The following is a 15500-nucleotide window of genomic DNA, read 5'->3' on the forward strand; positions in this document are numbered from 1 at the left end:
ATGTACAATAGGGTTTTATGTTACATCTAATGTTGTTCAATTAAAGTTTCTTGCATTTTTAAAATATCATGTGTGTTACCAAGATGGTGTTTGTGTGAATGACACTGTGTGCACCATCTATATATTACTATTGTCCTTTTCAGCTTGTGGAAAAGCTGCTTGTGATGAACTTCGATTCATCTTGTGACTCTCATCACCACTGTGTTTGGTGGTTGTCAGTGTATTGCAAAGGTACAAAATAGATATTAGTACTTCAATAGGGTGGTAAATTAAAATTATATCAGTTAATGAAATACTACCTATTGTCTAATTGTGAAGTTTATAATTTAATATACCAGTTGGACATATTCTGTTCTTAAAAACCCTGACTTTGACTATTTGACTGAAACATTTCTTTTTAAAAAAGATTTTTAAGCCATGAAAGGGTGTAGGATTTTTTTTAAGAACTCTTTCCAGTATACTGACTGCAGTACAGTACACTAAAAAAAAGGTGAAACTGTGTGATTTATTTAAAGTGGATTTTTTTTTATATTGGTCTATGAAAATCATGGTTTCTGTTTTGTTCAGTTTGTCTTTTTTTTTTTTTTTTTTTTTTTGCTTAAATAGTATTTTTGCTATATTGCTTTACTGACTGCAGAAAATAATGTAGTCTTATTCACTGGTGTGCTTTTTTTTTTTTTTAGTTACATAACTGTAAATATGATGCATATTACAAAAAGACATCAGAATAAATACTGAAGTCTTTAAAGTCTTATTTATAGTAAGTAAACTAAAATAAACACTGACTATAACAAAATGTTTTTAGTTTTATCTTAAATAAAAATTCTTCATTCTACTTTCTCATTTTATAGCTAATTTAGCTTTTGTTTATGATGAAATTACTGCCATTAGTAACATTTTTTGATTAATATATTCTACTGCCACCCTTTATAATAAATAATCTTTTTTTTTTTTTTTTTTATTAATTTTAAGTCAAAATTTAAGATTTGAAACAAATCAAATAATTTGAGAAAAACTAAATATTTTTGAATTGTTAATTTTAAAAGTATCTTTATTTTTATTTATTTTTTCAGTGTATGCACCTCCTCATGACCAGCCTACCAGTTCTAATCACCTTGACAAAGATGGTCTACCAGGTTTAACATAGGTCCAACAGCTAATAAACAGTGTCAGCCAATTTAGACCAACTAGGACCAGAAAACAATCAAAAAATGGACCACTTTGGAGCAGCTGGAAAAAAATTTTTTTTAATCTGCCATTTATTCAAAATAAAAACAGTGAGGAAATATGAAGGAAATACTATTTTTGCCTTATTTTCCTCCACAGAAGCATACATATATTCAGGACTGTAAATAAATTACCCACAAGCCAAAAACCCTCTCTAATAGCTGAGGTGTTGTCAGGACTCATGACCTCTCAGGAACATTTCATACTGCTGCCAGCTAATGCCAAAAAGGTTAAGTAATCATCTGCCAAATTTAGTTTAGATTGATTTCATATTTCATTAATGTTCAAACTTGGCCAGGCCTGAATGTATTTCCCATGGGGCTTCCAGACAGATTGGCAACTATTAAAGAGAAAACTCAGATAAAGCCTAAAAGAAAGACATTTGTAACATTGGATCCAGAAATACATATACATTTTTTATTGGCCTTATTACAGAATCAAACATTACCTGGTGTATGTACAGTATACTATAATCTATATATAGATTATTATTTTAATGGGAACTCAGATGAGAAAATAATCAACAAAACAAATATTTAAAAAAAATGCAATCAAATAGTTTGTAAATTAGTAATTTTTCTAAAGCAACACTGTCCAACAGTGATTCAAACAGTGATAAGTCACAGTGTATAGCGAAAGGTAGTGTAAGATAAATGGTGTGCATGTGCTTCTTTTTAACCAGGAAGCTGTGTAAACCTCAAATGGAACATGAAATGTTCCACAACTCTATATATAAAATTGAAAATATACTGTAGTATGTCCAATTTTATCCACATACATATATTCAGGTAAAGCAATTGCATATAGCAAATCTCAACTGCTTGACTGCTTGTATCGTCTCAATATGTAAACTATATTATCACCCAGCTCTAACCTGCAATGCAATGTGAAGATATTGAGATATTATAAACATTAACATCATGATTTTCTGTAAAACTGAAACAATGTGTATTGTGAAAAGCGCAATTCGCATAAATTCAGCTTCAGCATTTACATTCAACCTCAAAAAACAAATACTCCATTTTGTATACCATATTAGATTTGAAAAATGCAAAGCCATGTCTGGAATACACAATGAAAGCAACGTCTGCCTTTAAGCTTTTGGATGACCAAATTCCAAAAAATCATCACCAAGCCATCTGTCTGTATGAACAGAGCCTCCTTGCGGTTGATATGACAGGTTTACATTATTCACGGCTGTGTTAATTCTCTCTGTGACTGGTGCCAGCAGCTCCTCCAACCCTTTTTGACCATCCCCCACTATAGACCAGATCAGGAACACATTAAACATTCTTATTTCCCCCACTCTCTCTCTGTCACTAGCCTTTTCCTGGCTTTCTGGCTTTTTAATATGCTCCTGTCCCTCCAGTAATAATATTGCACATACCCTAAGCACTTCCACGTTTTAATGATGTGTGGTCATGTTTGTTGTTTAGTTCAGATTTACAGTATGGAGGAAGAAAACAGATGCTGGGGGATGGGGAAGATTGAACCTCAAACATCTGAATCTATTTACGCTTTAATGTGGGGTCTACTCCATTGTGATAATATAAACCTAAACCTGATACTGATACTACTACTATAGAATGGGCTTAGATATCTTAAAGCCTTATTTATACTTTTGCCTGGCGACGATGTTTGTTTTTATTACACTTCAACAAACTCAAACCACAAAAGAACCAAATAATCCTGTAAAACCAAGTGGCAACCTCCCCCAGTTTCTCGTGAAGCCAAAGTGACTTAAACTGCGATTCATCGACTGGCCACTAGGGACAGGCTGCAGAAGAGAGCAGAATCTCATTGAGTCCCATGTTAAAATGGCTAAGTTTACAGCAGAAAAAAAACATGTTTACGGTCTGGTTCAAATTGTGGTTTTGGTCTGTATAGCTAATTTTGCCCTGAGGGGGGTGAATTTTTTAATCACTCAACCGTTTAAATTATATTAAGCCTTAAGGTTTTGCATAATTAAGGGCGTGGTCACTTGAGTGACAGGTATGCCGCTGCTGTCTGTGAGCTGTCATGTTACCTCAGCTAATTCCAGCTGCTGAATTTGGCATCTCTGCCATGTTTGTGCTTTTTTTCTCTCTTTTTTTAATACAATTATAAAATATGGCTTGCTGCTTTAATAGTCGAGACAGATGTGCATCTGTGTAGATGTGCTCACATGCGGAAGATAAACAGAACACATGTTGGATCGTCTTGGCATTGGCTAAAAGTTCCTGAGATTCACTACAATGACAGTAGCAGGAGGATATAAAACTCAGACAGCACTGCTTGGATATTATAACTGAAACTGCTGCACTATTTTGAAAAATTATACTTTGGACACAAGCTCATTTGTTTGTGATATATATCTGATCACAGACAGTTTTACAACATAAACGCTGCTCAGATTGCATTATTTTTTGAAGAACGATGATGGAGAGCAGATCATTTAGAAGAAATGTGATGCAAACAATGGATAATATATCAATATTTCACGGATTTAATGCTTTTGTGGACAAAAAAGTACTGTGTTTGGTTTTGCAATGGACATTTTACCCAAGTGCCACGGATTGGATTCATCTCGCGATCTCTATTTCATTATAAAGGTATGAAGTTCCGTTTGATTTTTTGTTGTTATTTGCACACCCGACACAAATTAATTACTGGTGTTGGAGCATCTATATCTTATAAAAGAAAAAATTAAATAAATAACAATATAGATTGACAGTAAACCTTTAGAACTTTCTAATGATATAGCTTGTTATCTTTATTAATATTTTAGATAGTAAGATAGATAGCTCCTGCTAACATGGTCACGCCGAGCTAGGCGGGCGTGGTTTCAGCAACCAGTCACATGGGCTTCTACCACATACCGCCTCTTTGCCCATTTTTACTTATCCAGGAGTGACGTGCGGTCACGTGCTGTTAAGATGGCAGCGGCCTCATTTTCGCTTCAAAACTGCTGTTCAGAACTCTATGGGTGACGTCACGGACACTACAGGTATGTCCATATATTTTTTTACAGTCTATGTGTAAAACCCAGTAAACCTTGAGATTCCATTAGAACCAAATGCTGTATATGGATAAGAGAATATATGTATAAAATGATATTAAACAACAATCCCTTAAATATTTCCTAATTTCATTAAACATTTTAATTTAATTTCATGAACATTTTTTACTAAACATGGACCTTTATTTATCTATTTATTTTTTAAAAAGACTTGTTTCTGCTATTGTAGGCTCATTTTGTAAATGTTATTAATTAATTTAGACAAAATAAGATGCTGGTACAGACATACCTGCCTGGCCAGAATCGCCTCAAAGTTGTGCATCTTCGGATGTGGAGCAGTGTGGAAAGTTACAAAAAAATTGTGTGCATATTGTTACGCAAAATGAGGTCTTGTGCACTCATCGTGCATGACTGCCCACACTGCACTGATGTCATTTTTGCCACGTGCGGTGAGTAAAAACCAGACTTAACATAACCCTAAACATTTTAACACAGCTCAACTACAGAGAGACTACAGCTCAACACTGCATACAGTAACAAACCAACACATCTTTAACACATTAAAACACACTCTAACACATTTTAAACATCATTTTAAATACAGCTCAACACAGCTTAACACACCCTAAAACAGCTCATCTTAAACAGCCCAACACTATGCACAGCCCCTAAAACCACCCAACATTGTCAGGTTTATGTTCAGTTTGTTGTGTTTTAGTTTTGGTTTTGCCAGCCTCACTCACGGACACTACAGGTATGTCCATATATTTTTTTACAGTCTATGTGTAAAACCCAGTAAACCTTGAGATTCCATTAGAACCAAATGCTGTATATGGATAAGAGAATATATGTATAAAATGATATTAAACAACAATCCCTTAAATATTTCCTAATTTCATTAAACACAGCCAGAATTCAGCCAAGCCCCCCATGATCCGAGAGCCTGTGCCCGCGGCAGAGCCCGTAACTCCTCCTCGGCCCGCCGAGCAGTCAGCTCTACCTTGGCTCCTTGCCCCCTCGGCTCCACCTGGGACCTTGTCATCCTTGTTGCTCCACCAGGCTTACCTCCCAGCCAACTCTGCCTTGGTCAGTAGTCCCTCTGTCTACGCCATGGACTTCTGGGACTTTGTCTGAGCATTGTCCCTCCACTCCTTTGGTTCCTTCGGGCTCCACTTTCTGGTTGGCTCTGCCTTGGTCCTCAGTCACACTGGCACTGCCTCAGTCCTCCGGCACCCTGGCTGCACCTCAGCTGCTCGTCACGGTGGTTCCACCTAGGCCTCCCTTTCGTGTTGGATTTTGGATTTCTGAAAGACTGTTTGTTTGATACTCTCCTGCGTTGTGTGATAGGGTTGGGCAATGTCTACCAAATTGGCATCGGACGATGTTTACAGTAAAACATCGCGATGGACGATGACATCGTGGTGAGGGGTTTAATTCATTGGAATGAATTATAAACAATATCTCTGATCCATGCCAGGACATGCACCGTTAATGTGGTGCAAGTCTGGAGAATGAGAGAATGCACACAGAGTGTAAAGGCTTGAATGAAGTGTGTTTGGCTTTAGATAAAATTACTAGAGCATATAGCGCTGAAATATTATTACCACAAATGATGCACACCGCTGTTTTGACGCGCTGCTTACTTCAACTAGAAACAGTAAAATGGTGCTACAGTTCTGTCTCATGGTCCAGATAGAAACATGCCGGGGTCTGGATGCGGACCGTGGCTCACCATTTGAATATCAGTGGTTTAGTTCGAATCACGTGGAATCACAATGCCGGCTCAACATCATGATGTCTGTCTGCATCGGCGATGGATAATGGCATTGTCTATTGACCCAACCCTATTATGCAACCACCGATGACAATCACAGCTTAATACACTCGAACACAGCTTAAAGGACACTAATAGAACTCAACACATTTTAACACACCCTACACAGCTTAACACAACCTAACACAGGCCAATACAGTGTTACATGCAACATTTACATAACACATCCACATACTACTGAATTATTTTTTATCTACCTTATTTTTAACGTAAGTGTGGGTGTGGTCATTTTTAACTTGAATATGCAATGCTTCCAGACCGGTGTCAGCCAGTTCCAGTTATTTAAGCTGTTCAAAAACAGTCTGTTTCACAGCTTGAAATTGCAAACTGGTATTTGTTAACTTATTTTAATTTATAATCATAAACATACTGGTTTGTAGCGCAAATAGTTTAGCAGCACAGATACGAAATACCATGGCATTCACTGCAATCACGACTATCCTCTAATTGTCTAAATTAAGTCTCTGTAATTCTGCTCTAATAGCCCTCCATTAGTCAAATAAAGATTTACTCACAAACAAACTGCTGCGTTCTCCAGAATGAACAGATCCCAGTTTTAACCAGTGTTAAACTACATTACCAGAGCTGGCCAGACCCCAGGACACTCAATCAGACCTCTCTGGAGAGCCATGCGCCTTTATACGCTCGGGTGAGGTCCATCTAAGGACAGCCTGGATTATATAAAGATCATGCACAGCCCCAAAATCAATCAAATAAAATACAGACTTACAGATCAATAGAGAAAACCAATTTACCAGGAACTCGATGGCCAGAACAGTGGTTGAATTTGACGCAACTGCTTTTAGATTATGAGGACACAGTGAACACTGTATCTCTCTGTAATTTCAGCAGGGTTTTGACAGCATAAATTATTCTGGACAGCACAGGAGACCCTAAATTGAAAGTGTGTGTTTGGTAAGATATAAAAAGAGGGGGGGGGGGAGCTGAAAAATGGAGAGATGTTTGATGATGAAGCACGTGTGACCGTCCACAGGGATTTAGGCACAGCTGGTTCATCTTTTTCATTTGGCTAGTCTTGTTCCAGATCTAATAGGCTGTATGCACGACCAATTGGGCACCATGCAGAGACATTAGATGTTTCTGCATTTTAATTGGCTCCTGGAGGTGTTTCAATAACTGTTAAATTAATGATGCCAGGAGAGGAAATGGCAATTCTTCATTTTTCTTTTTTTTTTCTTTTTTTTTTTTTAATCTTTTGTGCTTTCTGTGCTCTGCTGTATATGCTGCAGTGGCTGCTGGGTAATCTGCTCAAAGATCTATCCCTTGAGGAAAATAACTGAAAGAGTGTTAGTGAGCTGCCAATGCGGGGCAGCAGTTCTCAACAGTTGCCATGGTAACACCCTATCCCTGCTCTCTTTAGAAGGGAATGCTCTTAAATTCACAGCATCTGATTCTGCATTGTGACTAGACATAAAGTGATACCCAAACATACAGTTTGTCTCACTGTATGCTGTGATCCTCAGATCTACATTTGTATATATATATTTAATGACGCCAGGCCATAAATTAACTTCTGTATTAGAAAATTGTAAATAAATAAATAAATACAATATAAACTTTTTTTTTTTTAAAGTATAAGTGAGTCAGATATATTCTTTTGGCACAGAAATGTTTCTGCAAACAATTCTGTACTGACTGAATATTTAGAGGTTATGGGCATTACAACACATGGTTGAAAGTTTAACCATGTCAGGTGAACAGAGAATCAGTGATGCTGTGTGAGTGGCTCACACATGTAGCTATGACTCTATGTCCTAAAGTCCTCCCTAACTGTGATATAACAACAGCCTGAGGCTCTTCATGCACAGACAACAGTGGGCAAGCACATAGACAGCACAAATGACAGGAAGGTCATCAAACACCCTCACTGAAACATAGTAATTTATCAATCTACTATAATCTACTATAATCTACTATAATATAATATAATATAATATAATATAATATAATATAATATAATATAATATAATATAATATAATATAATATAATATATCAGAATGTTCATTCTTTCAGTATCAAAATGGTATGAATATACCATAACCAAAATACATTGTTAATGCATTCTTGTGCACCCAACACATGATTAGCAAATGCAAGGAATATATATAATATATTATAAAGTGATTCATTTTTAAAGAAAGAAAGTAATATTGCAAGCAGACATGCGTTGAGCAGAGGGTTTCTGATACGATGAACTAAAGTAGGCCACAAGCAGAAGGAATGAGAACAAAGAAGATGGAGGATGCTTACACTCCTCCCCCCTCCCTGACCACATCTCACAACAACCATTCACTCCTAGACCGTCTGGTTACCAAGGAAACAGCACCTGCAAAGGAAGGCACCATGCCTGAGAATCCCATATCTGATCCAGCAGGTCATGTGTTTGTTAAGAGACTATGTTAACCGGACTGTAATGCTGTACTGCGTGACAGTTTGTATAAAATGGTGGCTGCAAATTCAGGCAATTCATCCATCATCTAAATGGGGAATAGTCAGACATTTCATTGTGTTCATTTGTGTATATGGTTAAACAAATAACCCTTTTCCATCCAGTAAAAACTGAATTGCGTGGACTACTTTAACATTTTAATGAAGGCATTTCTTATAAAGCTGATCCTATGTTAATGTCCTCTGCATGAGCACTGAAGTCTCCATGCCAAAGACCCATCAATCAACAGTGTGGTTATAAAGTATGACCAAGGGTCTAGTAATATTAATGACTCATCACAATTTCATCGAATGGTAAGCAAAATTTAGCAGGACAGGAGAGATACCAAAAGAAATATGCAACCATATTTTTTTTATTTTGTAAAATGTGCAAGCACAGATGAATATTGTATTATGATCAGGTTTCAGATTCTAAGCTGAAGTTCTCGCATGTCTTTCAACAGATATACTGTATATTATATCCAGAGCTGGGTAGATTACTTATGAATTGTAATCAGTTACTGATTACAAATTACATGACAAAATCTGTAATAAGTAATATACTCAGATTACACATTTTTGGTAATGTAATCTGAATACTTTTGAATTACATTTAGATTTTTTTTTTGCTAACCCTTATTTGATGTCACATATATTGTAGGATAATCTTGTACTATTTTGACAGACACAAAGAAAAAACATATTCCACAAAATATATTCTTTTCACCAACAAGAGCCTCAACAGATTCTTTTTAAAGTGCAATATATGGACAGTTAATACTTCAAAATATTAACACTAATGTAACTGTTAGTGTTTGCTGATAGTAACACTGAATAAAACAAAATCACATCTTGTGATTTTAAAACATATTTACTTAAAAGTAAATTTAGAAAACAGCAACAATACAAAAACAAATATTGAAAAACATGAAATTCACAGCAATATCACTGCTACATCAAATATTTAATCTATATTTCATATATAATTATTATATTATTATTAATTCATATATATATATATATATATATATATATATATATATATATATATATATATATATATATATATATATATATATATATATATATATATATATATTTAATCTATTTTTCATATATATTCATCTATATTTCATCCATATTTCCCCCTCGCTGAAGGAAAAACTAAAAGAATCACAAGCGTATATATAAGCGTAAGGTTTATTATGGAAAAAATATAAATGTTAAAAAATTAAAAAATAGAAGAATCAATGAATTATGAACAGCTTACTGCAATTGTGTAAATAATATGTAATCATTTAATCCATAAAAAAATAACTGTAGTCTGATTACGGGTATTTTAAAAAGTAGTTTACTCTAATTACAAGTACTTGATTTTTGGAATCTGATTACATGATCCAGATTACATGTAATACAATATATCTCATGGGACATATCAATCTATGCTGACCACAACCTGACTAAATCAGCTTTGACATCATACATATTATGTATGCTGAGGAAGAAAAAAAAAACAAACAAATTACACATCAGACCTTCTATTTATAAACAACAGAAATTACATAAGCTTTCTAGCTGTTGGACCACACCTCTAAAAACAACAACAACAACAACAAACGTCTCAGGATAGGACTGTAACCATGGTTCCCTGAATAGGGGAATGAGACATTGTATCTTGTATCAATGATATTGGTAACGTCATCAGTGTGACCAGTGTCTGAAGCATGTGTGTAAACACGACAATTTTACTGGCCAACGACAGTCCATGACATCATTACCAGATTGCCCTTAAGTATAAGAGGGCACATGCAATGCACGTCATCAACTTCTTTGTCAGAGGAGACGAGCAGGAAAGCCAGAGACATGGCAATGAGATGCAGAGTCCCGTTCCCTTCTCAGGGAACCATGATTACAGTTGTAACCTGAGAAGTTCCCTTTCGAAGTGGAACTCAACACTGCATCTTGGATCGACGCAATGACAACAAATACCCACTCCACCATGCTGATGGAATGCCTGCCTCGTTAGCTGTGCCTATGCACAACCATAATGGGCATAGTATAAATTGACTCAGAAATAAATCGCAATACCAAAACTTCCATCCAAGTGTGAACAGAGCTTGAATTACTCACAATCTGTGCATTCAGAACCTTCAAGAACTGAACACACATGGGCCTCACCCAAACACCAAATGCACAGATTGTGTGTGTCCTCGAGTGTCAAAAATCTGGGACACAGAGCCACATACTTCCTGAAATGCTTGTCTGCGTATTCCATACTAAATAGTCTTCACATATGCTGCTACAAATAAATGGCTCCTGAAGACAAAAAAGCTGATGACGCACATTGCATTCGCTCCCTTATAATCACAGGCACTCCGATAATGACATTAATGACATTCATTGGCACACGTGCTTCAACACTGATCACTCCTCATAGCATCAATCCAAGATTAAGTGTTCAGTTCCACTTTGAAAGAGAACTATATATATTAGTGCTAACAATCAAATAAAAAAGTTAACTAATTAATCACACATATTTATATAATTAATCTCGGTTAATCACACCTAACATTAAAGTTTTTAATATATTTATATATTGTAGTAATTTCAAATTTAATCTCCAAATTAATGTAGAAACAACATGAAGACAGTATATTTTAAATATTTGATCTAACAGGAAATATTCAGATTCAAACACTTCACAGTCTTCACTGCATAATTTAGATTAAATATAGATAAATTTTTATTAATGCTACAAAAATTATTCAATTAAGAGTGGTGAGTGATTTTCTTTTTCTTTTGCTCTTTGATTAACATTAATGGTACACCGTATTAGGTTTATTAGGCCTATTTAAGACCTGCAGCACATGACACGGATCTGCATCCTATTTTCTCACAACTCCTTGTGTTCATTTAAAGACTTTATTTAACTAATTTAAGACTGAGCTTATGAGGACAAATGGGCATTTTGGCATAATTTTGTGTGTTTTTGTCCATTCAAGCATGAAAGAGAACTCAATGCGGCCGACGCGTTGTCTGATGCGGCTTTCTGTGCGCACGAGTTGTGTGTGTCACACAGACAAAAAATTCGCAGACAGTGTGCACTAGTACAGCACTGTGTTCTGTTTTGTGTCTTGTTTCGTTTGAATGGTTTAAAAGCATTTGCATGACTAAGAGCGTGATCATATAATGTAACGCTAGCTAAAGGATGATGAAAAAAAGGATGCTGCGTTATTTGCATTAAATATTTTTTAAAACATTAAACTGAAAAAAAATAATCGAATAGGTTAACGTGTTAATTTTGACATTTTAATTAGAATATTTCCAAGGTGCCCCTGAGCAAACAACCTCTCACAGTTAGTTCATGAAGTAAAACCATCTTCTTGTATCTGAATAGCCAGCAAGGTGTTACTACTCAGTAATAACATTATGTCAGTTTCTATTGTTCTCACATAACATTACATAACAAGTTCACGTTTTTCATTTTTTGGGAAACTAATGTGTCACATCCATGTCCAGGGGACTAGGTTGAGTCACCAAGCTGCACAGGGATGGTCCAGACATGGGTTTTCAAGGGCAGTGTCTCCCTGGTTATGGTCCCTGAAACATCTAGAATTATTGCTGGTTGAATTAAGCTTTTATGCTTTAGAAGATGTAGCCTCAATTTAATGAATTTGGTTTTCTAGGGGTAATAGTCTCACTGTATAATAATGTAATTGGTAATAGTTTACATTATATATACAACACTATTACATCTTGTTGTGCAATTTATATAGTATATATAGAGTATAGTATGCTAAATAGCTGTGCTCTTAGTGCTCTCGACAAGTATGCTAATAAAACATTCTCTTAATGAAGCATTCTCCATGAAATCATGAAAGAACTGATCATCATACAATAATCATTCAGTGCAAGATAATCATCCACTTATCATACAGTAATTCTTAAAATAAAATCTGGATTAACCATCCACCTCACTATGAATTTGTTTATTGCTATTACATTGCTGTATCAATAAAGTGGGTATTTCAGGCAATAGTTCTATGCCATGAATAGATGTAGACCAAGGTATGATGCATTCTTCATAAAGAAATGAAGGGGACTATAATAGTCTATCTATCTATCTATCTATCTATCTATCTATCTATCTATCTATCTATCTATCTATCTATCTATCTAATAAAACGATTTTATGATAATAGTTTTCCTTAGCTCTGATGCTCATTGAGCCATGTTCAGAGACTGGTCTAGGATGAAAATTTCCGTAAAAAATAAAATACAATAAAAAAACATTTAAAAAAAAAATTAGGCTACACACAGTATTGTACATACGATAACATAAATCGTCACATTTTCTTTGTGCTCATGCAAAATTCAAGGTGATGGAGGCCGAAATACATTTTCACAAGATCATTTCCTTTCTTCTATGGGTATCGAATGGCTTCAAATGACTGATAAGAAGCTTTTATCATAACTTGAACAAGAAAATGACCCTGGGATTTGTGAATATCTAAGCCCATGACTCGGGTAGAGCAGATATCGTTGATGTTTTATTGTTGACCTTGGTCTTGATATTTTAGCTACGATATCGGACAGAGAAATCGCTGTTTTTTAGATCCATGCAACAATAAATGTTTTTTTATCAGCCAATTAAATTTAATCGTATTTAGGAATTAAACTTTAAGATTCGTGGGAAAACGCTTCTGGTGTGCAGTCCTCTCTGGCGCCCTCATAAATATTCTCATCAGGACCTCATCACGTCTCACGGATACACATTTCATCGTTAAATTTAACGCATAAATACCCGCAAACATGCATGTGTTGTGATCCATCTGTCATCCAAGATTTAACATATACGCTTATAGATTTCATTTGTTTAAATCTTACCTCATGTTCAGCAGCGTTGGTGGTGTTTACTGGGCGTGGAGGCGCTGCTGTCTTTCTCTGTGGGGATGATGCCCTGCATTCAGTGATGCTGCGCGCTCTGATGTCACAGCTCTCTCTCCCTCCCACACACACACACACACACACACACACACACACACACACACACACACACACACACACACACACACACATTCGCTTTTCTCCTTCTCTCTTTTTATTTTTATGTCGAACGTATATATTGGCTGGAAAATATGTGCAATTACCTGAACGTGCAGGCTTAGCTCCTTCGAGAAATGCTGTTGCAATATCACGTGAAATGTGAAAATGTTTTCACATTTATGTAAACATGTGAACACAATAAAACCACACAAGGATACTTACAGGCAAGTGTTATCTATTTAATGAAGATAAATTCTGAATAAACGATTAGAATTAAAATTAAAAAATTAAAATGGATTAAGTTTGATTGATTAATAAAAACAATATTGGTAGGCTATAGGTCAACATGTTAAACCATATATATTTCCCCAGGACAATAATACTGAATAAGTTCCGTTGATTTAAAAAAAAAAAAAAAAAAAAAAAAAAATTTAAGGTTTGTGTCTGGAATTAACTTTTAAAGATAAATCTGGAAAAAAATATTCAACAAAAGGTAGCTATATTGACAAGTAGCACCTGTCTCTCAGTTGATTTTATAGTTTTACTTAAATTTTCTATTTTATAAAGGTTTCCATTAAAAATTCAGTCACTGTCTTACAATTATATTTCAATTCTTGGCTACAAACAAAATTAATATCATCATTATAGCATGGGAAAAACAATACTGTTCACTTAACACACACTGATAGTTTGTTACAACACACTCCAATATGTGGCCCTGGACCACAAAACCAGTCACAAGTATGTGGCAATAGACAACAATTGTATGTGTCAAAATAATTTTTTCTTTAATGCCCAAAATCATTAGGATATTAAGTAAAGATCATGTTCCATGAAGTTATGTTGTATTTTGTAAATTTCCTACTGCAAATATATCAAAAATGTATTTTTGTAAGTGGATATTCATCGCAAAGGACTTCATTCGGACAACTTTAAAGGTGATTTTCTCAATATTTCGATTTTTTTGCACCCTCAGATTTCAGATTTTCAAATAGCCGTATCTAATCTAAAGCTTATTTATTCAGCTTTCAGATGAATCCAGGGTCACATATTGAAACACAAATCTATTATAGAACAAACAGTTTTGGAGGATGACATGTACAGGTCATGGGTTAAAGTTTAAGAAAAACACTGATGCTGATGAATTGCCTGTAAGTCATTCTAGATAAAAATGTCTACCAAATGCATACATATCACCCTATTTTCACTATTCTCTTGGACTATGGCGAGCCTTAGAGTCAAAAAGGTTTTGTCTGGAAGACTATATGGGAAAATCGTCAAAGCCTGTTTAAAACAATGGAATAACGCATCCATAGTAGTTAATGTGAAACATTTTTTGTCTGTAATATCTGAGACAAACTCATAGTGCAGCACTCTCTTATGAAATTATGTCACTATCTCACAGGTAACATGGCTTATATTAAAAGAGGTTAGCATTTTACATTCAAACATCTTGGTCTTCATTGAGTAAGCTACATTGTGATTTATATTGTGTGAGAATTAAGATACAATTTTTTTTTTTTTTTTTAATTAGTCAGTCTTATAAAATGTCAGAAGTCTTTGTGCAGAATAGGCTAGTTTAAATGGCATGTCATTACATAATTATATTCCAGTGTTAGGCTATATTGATGACAATGATTTCAAATTGAGTATTAAGGGGCAGTGACAATTTGATGTGTGATGCCAATGAGTTTTTAATTATTTATTTATTTATTAGTAACATTGATACTTTATGTCAAACTCAAGTACTTGAGATCTAGGCCTACATCTACATGTTACATTCATGTTCAATACCTATATAAATAGGTATCCAACACTGCATGCTGTTTTGAAAGTTTTATATGAAGGCATATACTGTGAAATGATTGCTTTGTCGATTCATCAGAAAACCTTTGGAGGGAGACAAATACTAATACACCATTGAACAAAAGTGGTCATCCTGACGC

The sequence above is a fragment of the Chanodichthys erythropterus genome, chromosome 6, assembly GCF_024489055.1.
Source record: "Chanodichthys erythropterus isolate Z2021 chromosome 6, ASM2448905v1, whole genome shotgun sequence".
NCBI classification, from domain to species: Eukaryota; Metazoa; Chordata; class Actinopteri; order Cypriniformes; family Xenocyprididae; genus Chanodichthys; species Chanodichthys erythropterus.